This window comes from Symphalangus syndactylus, chromosome 23, assembly GCF_028878055.3.
Source record: "Symphalangus syndactylus isolate Jambi chromosome 23, NHGRI_mSymSyn1-v2.1_pri, whole genome shotgun sequence".
Classification (NCBI taxonomy): Eukaryota; Metazoa; Chordata; class Mammalia; order Primates; family Hylobatidae; genus Symphalangus; species Symphalangus syndactylus.
This window is the reverse complement of record NC_072445.2, coordinates 18,388,570-18,409,480: the sequence shown is the minus strand read 5'-3', so window position 1 is coordinate 18,409,480 and position 20,911 is coordinate 18,388,570. Positions and strand designations below refer to the sequence as shown.

The 20,911-nt window shown below is 48.6% G+C and overlaps 1 long non-coding RNA gene across 2 annotated transcripts in view; it reads right to left on the bottom strand.

Annotated features, from left to right (window-relative positions):
- Positions 1–20,911, bottom strand: part of LOC134735784 (uncharacterized) — an 84,181-nt gene that overhangs the window by 45,923 nt on the left and 17,347 nt on the right. Inside the window, exon 2 of one of the 2 annotated variants that reach the window (XR_010119267.1) lies at positions 7,779–11,366. The exons of the other annotated variant lie outside the window; for it this stretch is intronic. This is a non-coding gene — a long non-coding RNA (uncharacterized lncRNA). Of the gene's footprint in view, positions 1–7,778; positions 11,367–20,911 lie in introns of those variants that run through there. 2 annotated transcript variants of the gene reach the window in all.

Genomic DNA, 20,911 nt, shown 5'->3' with positions numbered 1-20,911 from the left:
TGACAAAATCTTTATGATACTTCCAAGCTATCCTAGTGTGTTCTTTCCTCTGAGCTCAGAAAGGTCTCTCTAGTCACCTGCTTTCACCAAGTGTGACCAGATCCACTATGGAGAAGGCCTCAAGGCAGGTCTGTGAGCCAGGCAGTGAGGTGAGTCTGGAAAGATCTTTCCTTTCCATAATAGTTCATGGCTGTCAAACAAGAATTCTACAAATACCAGCCAGGTGTGATGGCTCACACCTGTAATCCTAGCACTTTGGGAGGCATGGTGACACATGCCTGTAGTCCCAGCTACTTGGGACGCTAAGGTGAAAGCATCACCCGAGCCCTGGAGGTTGATGCTGCCACCAGGCCTGGCTAATTTTTGTACTTTTTGTAGAGATGAGGTTTCACCATGTTGCCCAGGCTGGTCTTGAACTCCTGACCTCAAGCAATCTGCCCACCTTGGCCTCCCAAAGTGCTAGGATTACAGGTGTGATCATGCCACTACACTCCAGTCTGGGCAACAGAATGAGACCCCGTCTCAAAATAAATAAATAAATAAATAAATAAATGAACTCTACAAATACTTAATTACCTAATCTGGGTCAAAAATCAGAACAGGTTCTGAGAGCCTGGCCTGGGGGCAGGAGACTGGGGTTGGATGTGTATACTGAGAGGGTAGGGCCCAGGGATATCAGAAAAACAGAGTCTATTTATTTTCATGGCCAAATAATTTCCCATTATACAAATATATCATGTTTTGAATAATTCTCATTCCAGAGGGCTGAGCACAGAGGCAAAACCAGACGCAAGGCCACGGAGCAGAGCCCGGAGACATCAAAACAAAGCATGAATGAATAACAACAGCTACTGACAACACAAAGAGAAACAATTAGAAAATATGTGGCTCCTGATGGAAGAGCACCACTACCTATCATCTAGGAGAAAAACTCAAACCTGAATGTGATCAAGCCTGTAGGTCCAACTACTAACTTAGCAGAAATACACAGGGTAGAGGAACATGCTAACCAACACTACAAAGATGCAATCAGTGACATTTAGGCTGCAAGAAGCTCTGCAGGCTAAATGACCCTGGTTCTTCAACAAATCCATCATGGGAAATAAAAAGGGAATGGGGGAAGCATGTTGAGATTAGAGAAGCTTAAAAATATATATGGAAGAAATGGGCAAAACAGAACTGCAGAGCTTAGGGATCCATACTTGTGTGATAAACTATAAAGAAATGTTCACCACCAAAGTCAGCCACCTTGGCATAGGAGGACAGCCTTGGGGTCCCAGAGCAGTTGAGGAAAAGATGTAAGCTCCGGAGAGTTGAACTCAGTTCCTGGTCCTGTTCCTGGTTATCAAGATGAATTCAGGGCTGAGAACTGTACTTCATTTTCTTCAGTAGCAAAAATGAGGTCCATTATACCAATTCTGCCAAGCTCTTAAGATTGTCTTGAGACCCAAATGAGCCTATACCACCCACCTTTGTCTTATTCCCCTGGTGAGCTGGTCATTCTTCAACTTCTGCGTTCAACCTTACCTCCTCCAGGTTGCCTTTTGGGTAAAGGAGACGATGTGATGGATGAAGAGAAAAAAAGACCTTAATCTGGGTAGCTGCTGTGCCTTGGTAGGGTAAGCAGATGGCAGCACCAGACAGTGTGGCAGGAGGAGGTGCTGAAAGGAGGGAAGTGGGAGTAGGGTCCTAAAGCCAAACCTATATACAATTTTAACTTCGCTAGGGCCTAGGCTCATCCGTGCTGACATAGTGGATGGTGAAAACACCCTACCACATGAAAACAGCTTGAGGAAGAGCCTTGGTGGTCTAGACAACAAGGTTCTCCTCCTGGCTCTTATTAGTGAGCTTGAACTGTCTGATGCTCCCTACCAAGCAGGTAGGCTTCAGTGGAAAGCTGTGCAGCCATGAGTGAAGATCACATGGAGTCAGGGACTAAAGGTGCCAAGTGGGCCAAACCAATCGTCAGCATTTCTAGAAGCCTATCCTCAGGACTTGTGCTTCCCAGTGGGCTCTATGGGAAACCCCAATACAAGGGATATTAGAAGGTGATAAAAGAGTTTGAGTGTGGGAAATACTGGATGAAATAGAATGAAACACATTTCTTCATTGCAGAACTTCTCAGAGCCTTTCATAGGTGCTGTGAATCTCCAAGAAGGCAGGCAGTGTTTCCCAAATTATTTGTATCTAGGAATGCTTTTTCATGAAGCATCTTATAGGCTTCATGTGCCAGAGTGTGGTTTCAAGAAAGGCTGGCCTAGATAGATGTCAGAGTTGGGGGCTGAAACATTACTTAGCTTTAAATATGGGCTTGGAGGAACAGAGAGCATGCTGTTACATGACTAATAATTCACATGAACTATCTGCTTTGATTCTGGGGGACCTGTGTCCACTTACTTTTGCCTCCCTGCCCAGTCCCTCAGATGGACTCTTTGGTTGGAGAATCTTCTGGGCTCTCAATTCTGATCTCACCTTCAGGTACCATGGGGCAGCTCTTTGACAAGACAGCTTTTGGGACATCAATTATTTTTTCTTCCTAAGAAAGGAACAGGGACGTACCACAACATCCCCAGACAGCCACTACAGCCCCAGACAGTAGTGTAAGAGGCCTGCCCGCTCTAGGGCCAGAGCCCAGGGATGTCTCAGACCAGGGTTGGTGCAAAGGCTCATTGTCCCACAAATGTGGGGGTGCTTCACACGCCAGGGGTGGTGAGAACTGTGCTGGGGTAATTCATCAATATGGTGGCACCTCTTTCCAGAGGTCTGGGAGGCACATATAACAGAAGGAACATTTTGAATACATCTCCAAGCAGCAATCCCTCTAGCCTGAGATGCAGACTGTCTGTGGTGGGATCTACAAGATGATATCAAAACTTCCTGAGAATTCTGGGTAGCTAAGACTTAAAAATAACATCCCAGCCCTCTTTCTGTGACAAGCTTTGGAAAAACTGAACAGAGGCTGGGCTGGAGGAAGCTCCATGAGCCATGTCTCAAGGCTAGGTCTGTGAGGAAGTTAGAGAGAGAACGGCCAGTACTAGCTCTTCCTCCTCCTGCTGCTGCTGGGGCTCCTGTTTTCTCAGCCACCTCCAGCAGTTCCTCTTTTCAGCTGTGGCTCGGATGAGAATTATGGAATTGCTAATATTACCCCAGCCCAGCAGCCAGGGCTTGATGGCTGCTGCCCGGCAGCTCCAGCCCAGAGGGAAGCCAACTGCAATGACAATAAAACAAAGTCCTTGGCAACTGATGGCCTCTCGTCTGCATGCTGGGGCTGACAAACGGGATGTGGAGCCAGCCCTGACTCCAGCTCCTTGGGAAGTCTTGGAGCTGGCCCATTGCCTCCCCAGCATCGGATTCCAAAGGCATTTTTCAGCCCAGCTGGGAAGGCTGTGACAGTCTCAACAAGGCTCACTCTGTTAACCTTGAGAAGTAAGTCTCCAAACCTCAGTCCAGGGCATCTTCTGGAAGAGAAGCGGATGAGCCTGCCCTGATTTGGCTGGCTTTGTCAATCAACCAACCAACCAAATAGCATTTAGAGAACACTGTTGCATGCGAAGGCATTGCTCAAGACTTACTCACTCAACGCATCTTTCTGAAAGCCTACTGTGTGTCAGTCACTGTGCTGGATCCTGGGGATATGTCCACAAACAGAGGAGACAGCCCTGCCTTCTTGGGAGCTCATACTCTGTTGTCAGGAGGGAGATGAGAAACAGAATAAATCAGTAAGTGATACAGTGAATTAGAAAGTAATAAGGTACTCCGGAGAACATTTGAGCAGTCAGGGGATGGGGCATGTAGGAGGCAGGACTGCATTTGAAATGGGTAGCCACAGAAGGACTCACTGAGAAGGCGACATTTGAATCAAGACTGGAAGCAGGTGAAGGGTCAAAACGTAAACCCCAAAATGACCTACTCTCTAGAGTTTACCAGCTCTGTTCACAGCAAAAGGCATGCAAAGCATCAGACTGATAGGCGGGGCATCCCAAGAAGGAAACGACCACAGCCCTCTGTGACCCAGGGAGGGGAGTAACTGTAGCCTGCGAACTGCTCCCTGAAAGCACTTCATTGTTTGAAACCTGGGTGAGATGCCAAGACAGGTGGGAGTTAGTTGGGACCAACAATATGAGGAAAAGGCATGACTGGCACACACGAGAGCAGAGTAGGGGACATCTGTAGGCGACAGCAGGACCAGGGGCCCACTCTAATGGGTGCAGTCCACAGAAGAGAAATACCTGGGGAGGTTTAGCAGGCTGAGCCCATGAGAAGTCTCCCTTCTTCTCCCTGAGAAACTTTCAGATCGGTTGACTGTTCTCCAAACACCAAAAAACTCTGTAAACCAGAGGGTCTCAAACATGCCCGCCCATCAATATCACCTGGTTTTTATTCCAGACCCATCAATCAGAATCTGTGTCTCTAAAAGCCATCCAGATGGCTCCAAACACCAGTTAGATTTGGGGGCCATTGTTCTGGCCCTACACTATCCTGCTTTTATTGCATAAATCATTTCAGAGACAACTCAAGTGGTCAGAGAAGATCAGGGGCTTTCCCCACTGAGTGGGGTGGATCTGTTCATATGTCAGTCTCCACTAGGAGACTGTGAACCCCTTGAGGGCAGGAACTGTATCTTACTTTTCTGTATGAAAATGTAGGCCCTGAAACGTAAGAGGCACTGATACATATGTTCTGAACTGAACTGAGCTAAGCCTGGTTCTACCAGGTGCTAGCCATCTGCATGTGGTCCTGACACTTAACCTCGCTAGACCTCAGCCTGCATCTATAAAATGGGTACAGGCCAGGCGTGGTGGCAGGAACCTGTAATCCCAGCTACTCGGGAGGCTGAGGCAGGAGAATCCCTTGAACCCGGGAGGCAGAGGTTGCAGTAAGCTGAGATCAGGCCACTGCACTCCAGCCTGGGTGACAGAGTGAAACTCTGTCTCAAAATAAATAAAAATAAAAAATAAAATAGGTACAATGATTCCTGCCCTTCCTACCTCACAGGATTTCTGAGAGGCCAAAAGTGTGGCAACTTGTATACTTGCAGAAGCAGCTGAACAGTTTCTTTAGGAGCTTCCAGTGGAGACGAAGCTTGGCACAGATGACCAAAAATAAATCATCTTAAGGCCTTGTTTGACTTTAGAATCTGCCCAATGAGTAGGTTTACCTTCCTGAATTTTTTCTTTTGCTCTAATTAAAACTCACTCATTCATACTGAGCAGAGTCAAATAACAATCTACTTTGTGCCAGACACCATATTTGACAATGGGAACCCACAAACGAGTAAGTTATAGTCCGGATGGTCACTGAGCACAAATTCGAACTGGGAAGAACAAACACATGGACCAAGAGTGCCGACAGAAGCAAGCGGCGTGAGAATTATGGCCAAATGCTTCACTTCCAGGCCTGAGGTAATGAGCAGAAGAAAATCTCCAAGGTGGAAAGTGTACAGAAAACAGATAGCTCTTTCAGGATCGGCAAGTGAATGACCAGCGTGAGGAGTTGGAGCAGAAGATGCAGGAAAGAGGTGAGACAGCATCTGCCTTGAAGATGGCACCCGGTGAGCCCTCTCTCCTGGTATTCATGCCTTTGCATAATCCCCTTCCATGAGAGTGGACTGGACCTAGTACCTCACTTCTAACAAAGAGACTATGGCAAAAGTGATGAGGTTGCAAAAATGCTGTGGCTTCCTTTTTGGGTGTTCTCTCTTGCTCTCTCATTAGCTCACTCTGACGGGAGCCAGTACCGGGCTGCAAGCTGCTCTGTGGAAAGACTTATGTGTCAAGGAGGTGATATCTCTGGCCCACAGCGAGCAAGGACATGAGGTGCTCAGTCCAACAGCCAGCAAGGAATGGAATCCTGCCAGCGATCCCGTGAGTGAGCTCAGGCTGGGTCCTCCCTGGACTGAGCCTTCAGATGAGTCCCAACCTAGCTGCCCCCTCAATTGCAGCCTTGTGTGACCCTGAGCTAGGGGACCCAGCTAAGATGTCCCCAGATTCATGATCCACAGAAAGTATGAAATAATACATGTGGTTTTTAGCTCTATTTAGCAATAACTAATATAGGTGGCCATCAGAGTTTTCAAGCATGAGAGGGAAATAAAACCTATTCTTTGACAATGTGGCCGATTGGCAATAAATGCAGGAATCCCAGGAGGAGTGATGGGAACTTGAACAAGGCAGTGGCAGAAAGAACAGAGAGGAATGAACAGAGATATTACAAGGTAATTGGCAAGACTTGGGTTCCAGGAGGCCAGATTGTCCATTCATCTGGTTACTTAAGCCAAAAATCTCAGTTATCACTGATTGCTATTATTCTCAGATCTCCACATTCAACACATTAGCAAATTCCATCTTCAGCTTCTCCTCCCTCTCCCGCAGTCCTGTTCTCCACGTGACAGCCAGATCGTGTCACCTTCCTACTCATAACCCACTGATGACTTTTAACTGCTCCTAGAATAAAATCCAAAGTCCTCCCTATGTCCCACAGTCCCTACGTGATGTGGCTTCTGGCCACTTTCTAAGCCTGTGTCTTCCCACTCTCTCTGTCCCAGCCAAATAGACTCTTGCTAGCCACTCTGTTTCAAATTCTCTTCCTGCAGATGCTGCATTTGCACAGCTCACTCCTTCAGTCCTTTCAGAAATTGCTTCCTGATGGGGGGGCATTTAAGCTGAGATCCTGAAGAAAAATCATAGAACTTGCCATCTTAGATGGCTTAGGGAAATCGGCTGCATTCATTGAGAGTCACATCTCCCACTGCAGGACTGGTAGTATTAGGCGTAGCAAAAGCTTTCTTGGATGATGCCAGAACTTCAGGGCCTGGGGCCTGATGACCAGAGAGGAATGGGGACATTCTCCTCCTTGAAGGTCTTTGCAGATGTAAAGCATCTTAGGAGTAGCCCATCACACCTGTCACTGACGATTTATTTTTGTTTTTGAGATTGAATCTGGCTCTGTTGTCCAGGCTGGAGTGCAGTGGTGCCATCTCAGCTCGCTGCAACCTCCACCTCCCGGGTTCGAGCAATTCTCCTGCCTTGCCTCCCAAGTAGCTGGGATTACAGGCATGCAACACCATGCCTGGCTAATTTTCGTATTTTTGGTAGAGACGGGGTTTCACCATGTTGGCCAGGCTAGTCTCGAACTCTTGGCCTCTAGTGATCCACCCGCCTTGGCCTCCCAAAGTGCTGGGATTACAGGTGTGAGCCACCACATCTGGCCGTGTCACTGCCTCTTTAACTGCCCCAGACACTTGACATCCGCCAGTGGGCTTGATCCTCCCTGCAAGGTTGCAGAGAAATATGTTCAGATGTTATTTTCACCACTGCCTAGACAGTTGAGGCAACAGAGGCACAGGGAGGTGGAGTGTCTTTTCCTAGGGTTTCTTTTTGTTTTTTGAGACAGGGTCTTGCTTTCTCACCCAGGCTGGAGTGCAGTGGCACAATCATGGTTCACTGCAGCCTTGAACTCCCAGGCTCAAGCAATCCTCCCACCGCAGCCTCCTGAGTAGCTGGGACTACACTTGTGTGCCACTACACCAAACCAATTATTATTATTATTTTTAGAGATCAGATCTTACTGGTTGGTCTCGAACTCCCAGCCTCAAGGAATCCTCCCACTTTGGCCTCCCAAAGCGCTGGGATTACAAGACGGAGCCGTCTGTGCCCAGCCCCTAGGGTTTCTTGATTGCCAGTTAAGTGTACCTCATTATCCTTGGGTCTTCAAAACAATGAGAGCTAGACAGGAAAAGATAAATAAATCATAATAAGAAAATAAGAGACATATAAAAGTGCTGTGTCAATTGCTATTCATTTAATAACTATTTTAGCTTAATATGTTGTGGCTTTGAAGCAGTCATTCATTAAGCTGAATTTCTCTGGCCACCTACACACCATGTGGTCAGGCGCTGTGCTAAGCAACAGCTATTCACCCTGAGTGCCCAGTATAGGCCAGGGTGTGGCCCGTGTGGCTCCGGGTGGGGTCACTCAGTCTGCAGGGTGGAGGGAGTGGACTTGGAGAGAAGAGGGCATTTGGAGTCAGTTGCCTGGAGTTGGCGAGAACCACAGCCCCCATGGGGCTCTCTGTTGTCTGCCCCATGAAGGGTCTTAGTGCTCTGCAGAGTCACTGTCCCTCCTTACGCTCACACAACCAGTATTGCTCTGGGTTCCTGGGAGGCCTCCTGCAGGGCATAGGACAGTGGCCACCAGCAGAGTCACAGCGAGTCCAGTGATCATCTCTTGGTGATGTAAAATGGCTCCAGGGGTGACCCAGTGAGTCAACAGTGTGTCCCTCCCCACCAGTCTTCTAACTCATCATCTCCCCTACAGGCCACCCACAGTGTGCTAGAAATGTCTGCTCTTTTTCACTTTTTCCCTAAAGACAGAAAGAAAAAAAGACAAGGAGCTGAAAAAGCACAGGAGCCAGGTAGTGCAGCACGGCAGTGCCAGTGTGAGGATCCAGCCAGGGTAGAGGCTTGGCTGGGAGCAGAGGGCTTCAGGGACAAGGGACATTCAGATTCAAGGGCAGTAAGCCCCTCTCCTGTGCTGACATGAGTCTCTCAGACCTCCTCAGCTAGAACTGGAAGGTCCTTTAAACACCATCTCATTGAACCTTGGTTTCAAGTCAACTGATGTTCAAAGAGGCCATGTTGTAATTAAGCTAGATTTGTTCTGGCCTTAGAGAATGGAAGAGAAAGTTGAAAAAATAGTTATCTTGGACAGAAAGCCTGAGTTTCACGGCGCTCAACCATATAGTGACACCTAATCATTTACCTGCGACTGATCTATGCCTGGTTTCCTCTAAGCCAGTCTAAGTTCCTTCAGGGCCGGAGCCTTTCCCAAGATTCCTCTTGTGTCATGGATACCCAGGAAATGTTGGCCCACATTAGGTAACCGAAGGAAAAAAAAGAATAGCAGACGAAATCCAAGCAGTGAACAGAGTGAATGATGAGCAAACAGACACCTCCTAAGTCACCTACAGCTCATTCCTGCTGAGAAGTCAAAGCCAAAATTACAAAGCAGTGGGACCTAGTGGAAAATCACAGAATCAGGAATAATTACAGCAATATTAGTAACAACATCAAGACACCCACATTGTGTAGCACACTATTTTGTCACAGAGCCTCTCCATTGTGACCAAGAACTGCTGGCCAGGGCAGATCTGGACCGTCTTTACTCTGCCCAAGCCCTAAAGTCTGGCAGTGAGAAGAGTCGTCCCCAGGAAAGGGCCATTCGTTCTTTCCTGCCTGAAGCCCAGGCAATGCCCAACAAACTCAATTTTCACACCTTCCTGGAATGAAACTAGCATTTGTCAGCGCCTGCCCTATGTTTATCAGGCTCTCCGGGAGGAAGTGAGAAGTTTGCAAAAAGCCTGATCTAAAGTTATCATTGATTTTCTGAAGTCACTGTTTCATCCATTTTGAAATTTCAGAAATTTCAAAGGGCGCGAGAGTTTTATCACTCCTCGAAGAGGGGCCCAAGCTTGAGTCCGCGCTGCTCAGGGCATGCCCGCTACTCCCGTGTGTCCTTGGAAAGAATGCAGGAGGGCATGAGCTGGGGTTTCCTTCCTTGGCTATTCTCCTGGCATGGGTAACGTGAATCTTCCAGCTGTATTAGGGAATACTTTCATCTTCCTTCTGTTGTCACCTGCCCTAGAGAGGAAAGAAAGAAGGGGCGGGACTAACATGACTGAGCAAATAGATCTGCCAGCAACGTGTTAGGCCTTGGCTCACATACATGCAGGTATTGGGACAGTTTATAACTATGGTCTTCTGTATTTACACAGCACTTATCCGTGAGTCATTTCACACCCACCCACAGAGCACAGTGAGCCTCGTAATCCCTCGATGCCTCAGTCTCTTCATCTGTAAAATGGCCATAATGATACGTGCTGCCCAGGGTTGCTGCGAGGACTGGCACCAGGTCAAGCCCAGCCACCCCTTATGGGCTGTAAGATTTTCTTGCCCTTATTTCATACCTGAATCTCGGAGACGTGATGTGCCACTGCTGGTTGGTGCATTTGAGGTCCCTGACTCCCAGTTGAGGGCCCTTTTCCCAGCCCTGCCATGGGTCCAGTCTGCAATGAGGCAGGTTTGCCCATCCTGAGAGCACAGGAGAATTCTATTAAGAACCAGAGTCCCGATGTCCCAGTGCCCCCACACAAACCAACCTAGAAGGCAGTCACCATCAAATTAGGCTAGGCATTTTATTTTCAAACCCCAGTTTTATTTGTGAGGTTTGCTTTTCCACAAGGAAGTCTGTTGCAGACACTTGCAATTGCTTTTTTAAGATTTGGGAATTGTGGCTGGGGCACCAGAATAACTTCATGATCAAGCACACTCTGTGCACAGTCACTTGGGCTGTGACACCCAGCAAGGGTTCTCCTGCCGTTTCTCATGTGTGCTACCGAGCATCTTCTGGTTCCTGATGTTCACACTGGGTGTTCCATTCTAGGCTGTCACGCCATGGGCTGCAAGTCCAGGTGGAGAATGGAGGCCTCTGCTCACCAGTGGTTCCACGCTAACTGATGGGTATGGCGACAACCCACAGCCACAAAACCTCACTTGGTATTCAGCATTATTCAGTATCAAATGTAGTCATCTTGATCATTTTCTGATTCCTTGAAAATTGGTAAAACTCCATCTGATAGACATGGGAAATTTCTGTTACTAAAATATAAATTTTTAACTTAAAGAAACTCATTCCCAATGCCACTGATACCGAAATGTCCCCCAGCTCTCTGATTTGGAGTTCATTTTGTTTCTTTCCTTAAATCACTCTCTCCATGGTTCCTTGTAGGTCTATTGGGTGGTCCTTGCAAACAGGAAGTTTCCAGATGCCAGAAAATGGTTCTCACTTCATGTCTTGGAATATGTGTGAGGAGCATCCACACGGCTAAAGAGGGCAGCTGGGTGTTTCAGGGGGGTGCTGGCTGGGGTCTAGTTCCAGCCTTGCCACTTTTCTGTGTGGCGTTGGGCAAGTCACTTCTCTTTGGGCCTCGGTTTCCTTGTGTGTGGAGTAAGCTGCTTGTTGGAGAGGAAGTCTGGGTGGCCTGCCTGTTTCGAGTCCTTGAGACTTGAGGGATCTCTGAGAACCTGACTCAAGAACCAGAGGGATCCTGGGCAAGTCACTTACTGTCTCAGTGCCCGATTAACAGTGAGATAATAACAAAACGCCTGCTTCTTTAGGTTTTGTGAGGAGTAAATGGATGAATACACGTAAAGTGTCTGGAACAGCGTCTGGCCCATGGTCAGCAGTCAGTTAGTGTCAGCTTGCACTCTGGGTGATTTGACAGCACAGAACGGACCTCCCTGAGGCGAGCAGTGTGTCTTACTCATCTTTGTGTCCTCGGCACCTGGTGTGGGACCTGGCAGGTGCTGGCTGAAATGAGAGTTGAATTAAAATTCGTGAAGAAACATCCAGCTTCGAAGCAGATCTATGAAGAGGAAGGGAGCATTAAGGGGGGTAGGGGGGCAGCTATTCTGCGGAGTGACAAATGGATTCCCTGTCCCCAGCCCTTTGAAGTGTGTGTGGCATGGGGACGGGGGTGGGGGGAGATAGAAAAATCTTCAGCCCCTCCCGTCCCCTTCTCCCCCACCCCCACCCGCTCCTGCTGTGGCCCCGCACAACCCAGCCCATGCCAGTTGCCCCTCGGTCTTCTTTCATCCCATAGTCCAGCCTCAAACTTCAGGAAAACAGTAGTCAAAAAAGAAACAGCCCTCGCCGCCCCTCAGCCCCGGGCCAGCAACCTGAGCTGCAGAAGGAAAGCGGCAATTATGGTTTGGGGTTTCCCCCCTCTCCTCTCCAGCTTCTCCACTCACTTTTCATCTTCCTCCTGCCTTTTGAGAGCTCCACATTGAGCTCCACGGGGCTGCGCTGCCGGCGTGGCCGGGGTGGGGGCGCGGCAAAGCCCCCCCACCTCCTACAAGAGCGAGAGCCCAGGGTGGAGCGGCGGCCCCCGGGGGACAGGCTTGTGCCCCCTCTGCTAATCCGCAGCCCGCAACTCTGGCCCAGCGCCTGGCAGCTCACCCCTCGCCCAAGGAAATTTATTAGCAGAGGCTGCGGGGAGGGCCGGGTTCCTGAGACTTCATTACTCTTACAAAATATACTATGGGACGTTTACTAGTGTCCCATGAAGTGTGGCCATAAATCAGGGGCTCCAAAGCGCTTGTCAGAAGAAATGAGGAAAGTGCGTTTGCTCGCGCCCCCGTGGCCTTGCTGGCCCCGGGAGCATCCTGGTCCCTGATCAAGGACACCTCGGCCACCCGCCTGGCCCCGGGGGCTGGGCACAGGGCTGTCCCACATTCGCAGCGAAAATGTCACCCAACTTCGAATGCACACATGTCACACACTGAATCTCTCCTGGAAATATTTCCTCTGCCAATTTTATTCTCCCGGCCCCAGGGACCTACAAAACTTCTGTGCAGCACGATCCTGTTTCTAATATATACACATGAAGGAAATACCCCCGAAGGTTAGCAGTGATTCTCGCTTGGTAGAACAATCACAGGTGACTTTTATTAACTTCTTTATACTTTCCCAGATTTTCCACACTCTTAAAAAAAAAAAAAAAAGTGTGACTTTTTAAAAAAAAGTTTAAAAAACATTTAAAAAATGTTACTTTTTTATAATTTAAAAACCAATCGTGGGAAAATATATGTTTTCCGTTGTTTGGAAATGTAAAACTATAAACAACCTAAATGTGTAACAATTAGTCTATACTTCTGAGACAGAACATCACATACCCACTTAAAATATTGGTCATGAAGAGGTAGGAAATGCTTATGATTTAATCCTTAGCAAAAAAAAAAAAAGGCCATTTTTGTATACATATGCTGATTAGTAGTATATAAAAAAATACATAAAGAAATATTGTTGTATTAGGGTGTGGGTTTCTGGAATCCTTTGTTTTTTCTCTTGTTTTCCAATGTTATGTAGTGTGGTTAGTCTTTTCGTAATTTTTAAGAGTTTGAAAAGAGAAAAGAAAATGCAAACTGGATCTTGGCCTCCTGTGCCCCCCTCCCCCATCCCAGCTCAGTACCACACACGTGCTGTCGCCCCACATTAAAACATGAGGCCTGGGGTGCCGTGGTGGGCTCAGTTCCGTTAGGACAATCTGGAACAATCAGCTCCACCAATGAACTTTTTATGGAGTTTTTGACTTTGAAGCTAAGTAATGAGACTTGGCCCCTGACCAGGCCTTGAAATGTTCAAAGTGGCCTCCCCACGTCAATTAGCTAATCTGAGGCATCCGAGGTAGGCCAGCGGGCAGGCGGGCAGTGAGGCCCTGCTTGATGGAGGAGGATGGGAGAAGTAGGTGTCCCTGCCCAAAGCCAGACGAAGAGTGTGAGGGTCCTGTTCCAGTCTATGGCCAGACTGGGGGATGGGTCTTTCTGAGACCCTCCCCCAATCCCCTCCTTCTGTCTTACATCTGGGGACAAGTTCAGAGAGGGAGGCAGGTGAAAGATATGGAATTTTCAAGGCTGTGAGTTGGTCTCTATCTAATCAAAGGAGTGCTTCTTTCAGAAAAGAGATTTCTCCTGTTTAAGGGAAACAGGCTGGTCTCGAGCACCCTCTAGCCGGCCAAGATGCCCACTACTAGGAAGCGTCACCCCATGCCTTAGCACAAGCAAGAGGTGCTGCCGCTGGTCTCTGTTCAAAGCAAGTCCCCAGGAGTCTTCTAGATGCTGGCTACAAAGAAACTATCCCTCTCCCCCACCCCAAGAATTTTAAAGTAAATTGACCGTCCTCAGCAAAGGGATTCCTCAACCCCAGAAGAGGGGCATGTTTTGCTAGGTTTGGCTTTTGGGGGTTTGGTGGGCTTCTCCCCCTTTTTTTGATAAAAAGTCACTCTGTCCTGACCTGGTGGGAGTGGGTGCAGGTGAAGCTCTGGCCTACCCCAGATAATCATTCCAGATAATCACTCCACATTTTGAATGGGTCTCACAGCATTTGGAATTTCAGTGGCTTTTGGTTTTGATTTTTTTAAAAGGGAAGGGAAAAAAAAAAAAAAAAAAAAAAACCTTTTGCCTTGAAGCAATGTGTTATCTTGGCAGCTATAAGGAGCCTGGCAATGTTGAGACCTTTACTGGCAGGGCTGAGAAGATGAGCTGGTTGGTTGTGGTGTGTTTAGAAGTTTAAAACAGCAAAAAGACATAGTGAGGGTTTGCAGAGGGGGGCCTGGGCCTGGGGTGGGGGTAGCAAGACCTCCAGATCTGCTCTCCTCTCTACTGTAAATTACAAGCCTGCTTTTTTTAATTTCCTTTCCCAGAACAATGTTATTCATTCAATTCCAAAGTAAACATTGGGCTTAGATACTCAACAGTTTGGGAGAACAAACTGTCCTGGTTGTCAGGGTCTTTACCTGTCAGGGGCCTGATTAAACCCATATATCTTCATGGCAGCCATCAGCAGCCACAGTGGGCTGAGGAGGGACCCCACACCAGCCCCACCTTCTAGCAGCAGGGCAGCCCCTCGGTGCCAGTCCTGGGCATGCAGGGCTTTCTCTTTCACTGGATGGGTGACAGCAGGGTATCTGTTCAGGGCTCTAGCCGATCCTGGACCTCTGGGGCAAGGAGACAGATCCGAGGAAATGCTAAGGGCCTGGAGGGCACCAGGGACAGGGGAAGACGAGGGGAAGGTGGTGTTTGAACCGCCTTCAAAGTGATAGATGTTTGCACTAGAGGGGAGTTGATTTGGGGAGAAATGCAAGCCTCGGGTAGTAAATCATGCAATCCAACGTCGGTGCTAAGAATATGGAAGGCCATTTCCTTTCTCCTAGGGGAAGGCTGCTTAATTAAGAGATCTCCGGGTACTTGACTTTGCTCATAAATTTTAGAGAGCTGTAAAACTCAGTGTGTGTCTGTCTGTGTGTCTGTATGTGCGCATGAGACGAAGGGAGCAGAGAAGAGTATGTCCAGAGCTCTGTTCAGAGTGGCTTTCATGTGACCGCTCATCTCAGCCCTTTTGTGACTCAGTTTCCCCATGTTGGGAATGGCAGGAGGAGGCTGCCTCTCAAATCCCTGCTTGCAGATAAATATCAGGACACCGACTTGCACATGCGCCCTGATTGCTGAATGAATAGAAGGGCGCTGGGGCCCCCACAGGGGGAAAAGGGGAAGGATGACTTTGATCAGGTTGCCAGTGTTGGGGCAGGGGTGGGGGGACACACAGCCCAGACCCAGGCTCCAAATGACAGTTGCAGATGTCAAGAGTAACAGCTTCCATCCTTCCCAGCCCGCGCCCCAGGGATGCCCCAGTTTCTCTGGTGAGCCTTCCCCAGAAACCCGTGGCTGGGATCTAAAGTTTCCTGCTCTCCTCTAAGGAATATTTAATTTCCATAGTACAGGCTGTTTCCCTTCCAGAAGAACTTGTTTCCCCTCCTGGCTTATCTGATTGTGGGCATCTCCAAGAGCAACTTGTCACCTATCATTTTCCACAGAAGTGAACATTAGCAGTTGCGGAGCTGTGAGGGGGGCTCCTGAGGAGCCCGTGATGCTAAGACAGGGGGCTGGGAGGAGAAAGGCAAACTCAATGCAGGAGGCCAAGGAAAGGAAAAGCAGTCGATCCTAGAACAGCACCAGCCAAGTCAAGGTTTTGCTAGTGGAAAGAAGGTACTCTTGTGTGGCACTTTCCATCCATAATGTACCTTAACTCTCCATTAGGCTTGGTTTCTGCAAGGTCCCAGTGAACGAGTAGGCTGTGATTATGACTTCATGTTGCAAAAAGGACTGCTCAGCCGAGAAAGGGAAAGTGGCCTGTCCTGGTAGGTCACACTGTCAGAGATCGGTAAATCCAGTCCTCAAAACCACCTCTTCCAGGTTCTCATCACGTTGGGTCAGCCAGTATAGGCACAGCACTCAGAGAGCTGCAGCTCAGAGGGGCTAGGGAGACGCCTTGCATCTTCATGTCAGGATCGCTCACTAATGGCATGGGAAAACGTTATGTGACAGATGTGTGGAAGGTGCTCTGACTTCTGTAGCTCCAATCAGTGCCCTTGACTTAGGCACTATCCATGGTGATGGGGTCCAGTGTCTGGGATGGTTTGGGGGCACTCTAGGCCTGCTTTGTTCTTGTAAGCTCTAGATTTCATTTGATAGTGAGCACTGGTGAGAATCAAATTACATGATGTCTGTGAACATACAGGCATGAAATGAGCTCTCAAGACACACTGATTCAATTCTTCCAGAAAATTGGAATATGCATTTGAGCACATTCAACTGGCAGGCCGGACGCGTTGGCTCACGCCTGTAATCCCAGCACTTTGGGAGGCCGAGGTGGGTGGATCACCTGAGGTCAGGAGTTCAAGACCAGCCTGGCCAACATGGAGAAACACTTTCTCTACTAAAAATACAAAAATTAGCCGGCTGTGGTGGCACATGACTGTAATCCCAGCTACTTGGGAGGCTGAGGCAGGAGAATCACTCATACCCAGGAGGGAGAGGTTGCAGTGAGCCAAGATTGCACTATTACACTCCGGCCTGGGCAACAGAGTGAGACTCTATTTCAAAAAAAAAAAAAATGCAGCTGGCACGTTGCAGCTCTACCTCAAGTTGAACCTGTTGAGAACCTGTTGAATGCTAGAGCCAGGTTTGTTTATGGGGCTCCTTCCCTCCAAGATGACAATGTCAAGGATATGGAGATTGGAGATAAGGAAGCAGGGGAGAAGTCTGGTGCTGCAGGAAGTGCACTGAGGGCTTCAAGGTATTCCAGCCCCTAAGCACGCTCCCCCTGGGTCCATGGTTCCATCAGATCATTGTGGAGATGTTAATTTTTTTCCTATTTTTTCATAATAAATATGCATTGCTTATATAATGCTTGAAATAATAAAATGTTCAGAGAATATTTACATTATATGCCCTAGCACATAAGATCCCTATTTCTTTTCCTTGCCACAGTTACTGAGGTGCATTATAAGGTAAATTAACTTTATGAAAACTCCTTTTAAGAGACAAGCCCTTCTGAAGGATTGCTGTTACATGGTTCAGTGAACAAACATATACTGACCATCTCACATGCGTCAGGCACCGTGCCAAGTGCTGGTGACACAGGCATGAGGAAGTCACTCTCCCTGACAGCACCACACAGCTGCACATGTTCCTTGCACCTTCTACCTCAAGGATGTGTGGGAGACTCAAGACCCACGCCAAATTCCTGCCCGGCCAACAAAATGTGGTGGAAAGAGCCCCGGACCAAGGAGTCAGAGAAGGGATGTTGTAGACCTCACTCTGTGTGACTTTGGGAAAACCTCTACCCCTCTCTGGGTCTCAGTTTACCCCTCTGCACAACAAGGGTTTGGCCTATAGAATTCCCAAGTTTCCCTCCAGCTGTGTGGTCTTGTACCCACTCTTGCCCAGATCTGGTCCTGGAACCCCCTCATCTTCCATGGAGTGCTGACCAGGTCTAGGGTTCCCCTGAGCATCCCTCACTCAGCTTATCTGTGCCAGTGACTTGGGTAGTGTGCCTGGCTTTCCTGGCATGGGCTGGGTCTGGGTCTAGAACAAATGGCCTTTCCAGAAGGCAAGGGGCGGTCTTGTAGTTTCCCCCGGCCCCCAGGCCCTCCTTTCTCTCTCCACCCCACCATGCAGAATGAAGGAAGAACCCAGGTGAAAAGCAACATAAAGAAGACCCAAAGCACTCCCAACTTTAAAGGAAATATGATTCAAAAAGGCAGAGGAGGAGAGGAGTCCAAAGGCAACACACAGGTCTTTGCCGAGTGTGGAAAAATAGGCCACAAAGTTTCAACCAGACATCATGCCCAGTCTTCTGTATCTGGATGAGAGATGCCTGCTCTGAGCTAATATTATACCCCCTAATATTTAGCACAGTGTCCCTTTGAATTTACAGCCAAATTCAATGTATCTAGAGATCAGTGTACGTGAAAAGGTCTCTGCCCTGGAACTTATGGTTCGGGTCCTTCTACTACCATGAGGGTGATGTAGAGCACATCCCACCTCTCTGATTCACCCGTTGCACATGGAGGGAGGCCTCCACATCCACCCTGCATGGACCTCCCAAGTTCTTCCAGCCCTGACTGCTGGGACATGCAGGACAGGACCCCGCAGGTGAGGCTGGCTTTGGTGGCACAGCTTCCGCAGGGAGTGGGGCAGCCGTCCCAGCTGGACTCCAGCATGCTGACCAGCCACCACGGGGCACAGGGGGGTGTGGTTCATGGCTCTGCTGGCTTCTATGCTGCATATTTTAGAGGCCGCCCTGAAAACTTTTGCAGCAGCCAGCATCCCAACTCCCTCTCTTCCTCTGAACTCAGTGAAAACAAGTTGGCCACATCAAAATGCTTGTGAAGGAGATTTAAGGCTCTGTGTGGGCCTGGCTACTTCCCAGAGGCCCGGCTGCCCAGTTGACTTCCTATGGCTCAATTTGCCACAGACAGCCCAGCTTGCGCCTTTTGTCCCTATAGTTATTAGCACTGCCTCCTTTCACACTCAAGTGTGACTGAATTTGGAAGATAAGTGTATGGTGACCTGGCCATGGGGCAGAGTGGCCTTCCAAGGAACAGGAGTTTGTACCAAGTTCAGGGACACAGACCTACCTTAGGCCAAAATACTAGTAAAAGTTGGGGCCTTTGGGATACATCCACCTGATTTACAGCCACCCAATCAGAGGCAGTGTTTCACCTCCTTCCTAGTGATAGGTATCTCTCAATTTACTCATCCCCACCTCCTAGACCAGTGGTTCTCAGTGTGGTCCCAGCAGCAGCATCACCTGGAAACCTGTTAGAAATGCACATTCTCAGGCCCCACTGCAGCCCTACTAGACTGGGAACTCAGGGGTGGGGCCCAGCAATGTGGGTTTTCACAAACCCTCCGGGGTGTGCTGATGCTGCTCAATACTGAGAACCACTGCCCTAGACTGTCCCCAGTGCTAGAGCTGACCCAGAAATTCCCCAGGCCTGTGCCTCCTCCACCTCTTGTTAGAGATGGAGAAGCTGAGGGCCATCAGAGGGCACACTGTACCCTGAATTCACACAGAAGTGATGCCTGCCCCCAACCTGTACTGCATCCAGCGATCTACTTTCTGGCCCTCAGGAATAAGGTATCAGACTGGTCAGTCTTAGTGAAGCACTTTCTCCTCTGGGCTTCAGTTTCTTCATCTGTACAACTGAGGGATTTGCTTAGATGGCCTTTCAGGTCTGGCATTCCCAAATGCTATGCCAAATGGTATGTCCATAAATCCTCCTCCAGACAACATCCACCTTTCTGTGGGAGCCTTGGTGACAGCAAAGAAAAGCCTCAGGCCATGACCAGAAAAGGGTCTTCTGGTGACCCCTCAACCATCTTAGAATCAGACTCTTAAAATTAAGAGAGATGGCCAGGTGCGTTGGCTCACACCTATAGACCTAGCTACTCAGGAGGCTGAGGTGGGAGGAGCGCTTGAGCCACAGGAGTCCAAGGAGCCCAAGGCTGCAGTGAGCCGTGATTGTGTCACTGCACTCCAGGCAGGGTGATAGAGGAAGACCCTGTCTAGAAAAAGAAAAAAAAAAAGGCTTTAAGGCAGTTTGTCAGCCTCACGACCACTGATATCTTGTTTTCTTTGTTGTGGGCTGTCCTGCGCATTGTAGGATGTTTAGTAGTGTCCCTGGCCTCTACCCACCAGATGCCAATAGCACTCCCACATGCTTCCCTTGAATTCCCCCTCTTCTCCCAGGGCAGGAATCTCCTGCGCTGCTGGCACCGTTTACAGGCATCAGCAGGATCGCTCATGGCCTCAGGCGTTCCACCAGGGCGACCTTCACCCTGGCCCACCCTGCAAGAACTTTCACCCAATCCAGTTCTCAATCAAGGGTGGGGTTAGCCTGCCTTTGCCACTTCCTAAGCATGTGACTTTGTACAAGTTACTCAACCGCTCTGAGCCTCACTTTTCTCATCCATAAAACAGGAACCATGACACCCACCTCACTGGGATGATTGTGTGGCATAGATGCAAGGCACGTGAGGTGCCTGTTCACTTGGCACTCAACAATGTCAGAATTCAGAGAAAATGGGAATCGTGCTGCTTTTATAATTTTTTTCTTTTCTTCTGTCTCTAAATTACAATTCTATCTTCAACCCACTAGGGTAGATTTGTCTCAGGAGAGGTTCCGATTGTCTTGTTCAGATTTCCTTTCCCAGTGAGCATAGCTGCCTGTTTCTATTGGTGCAGGTAATGCTGGAAGGACATTTCCGAGCAGCTTCGGGTGTGGAGGAGAATTGAGTTCTGTGGATACAACCGGCTCAGCCTAAGGAAACAGGGGAACCCCGACCACAGACTCAGGGCCTCTGGGTCAACCAGGACATGAAGAAAGACCCTGCCCCTGAGTGGAATGGAGGACCAGGACCTGGACAGACATGAGATGTCACTTTTAGCAGGAGCCACCTCTACTCGGCTCTAGGTGGTTGTGTGGACATAGGGTAAGCGTGGCTCCCAGTCACTCATGAGAAGCTGAAAACCTGGATTTTTAGAAAGTGAAATTCCCAGATTTTTTAAAACAGTGTGTCAATTTGAAGTTTCTGGTAGAAAGAGAGAGAGACCCTAAAATAACTCAGTAACTCAGTGTTTACTCAAAACAATTCTATGAAATAGGTACTATGATTATCCTAGTTGAGGAAACAGAGGCACAGAGAGGTTAAATAATATCCCAAAGACAAACAAGTAGAAGTGGATTGGAGGAAGAGCCCAGCACAGAAGGGGTTAAAGGGGGAAATATAGGCCCTTGTGTTGAATAAGAGGAGACAGAGCCAATTTTTCTATCATAACAATAAATTGGCCCCAAATTAAGCCAATACTCAGTTCTTATTGCTTCTGCAGAGAATTAATAAACCATGGCATCTTCTGAAAATGGGGAAGCCAGCAACTCAGAGAGATGTCAGAAAGCTTTTTACGGGGCTGGAGATGTTCTGCCTTAGCAAGTAAAATGGTTATGATGGTTA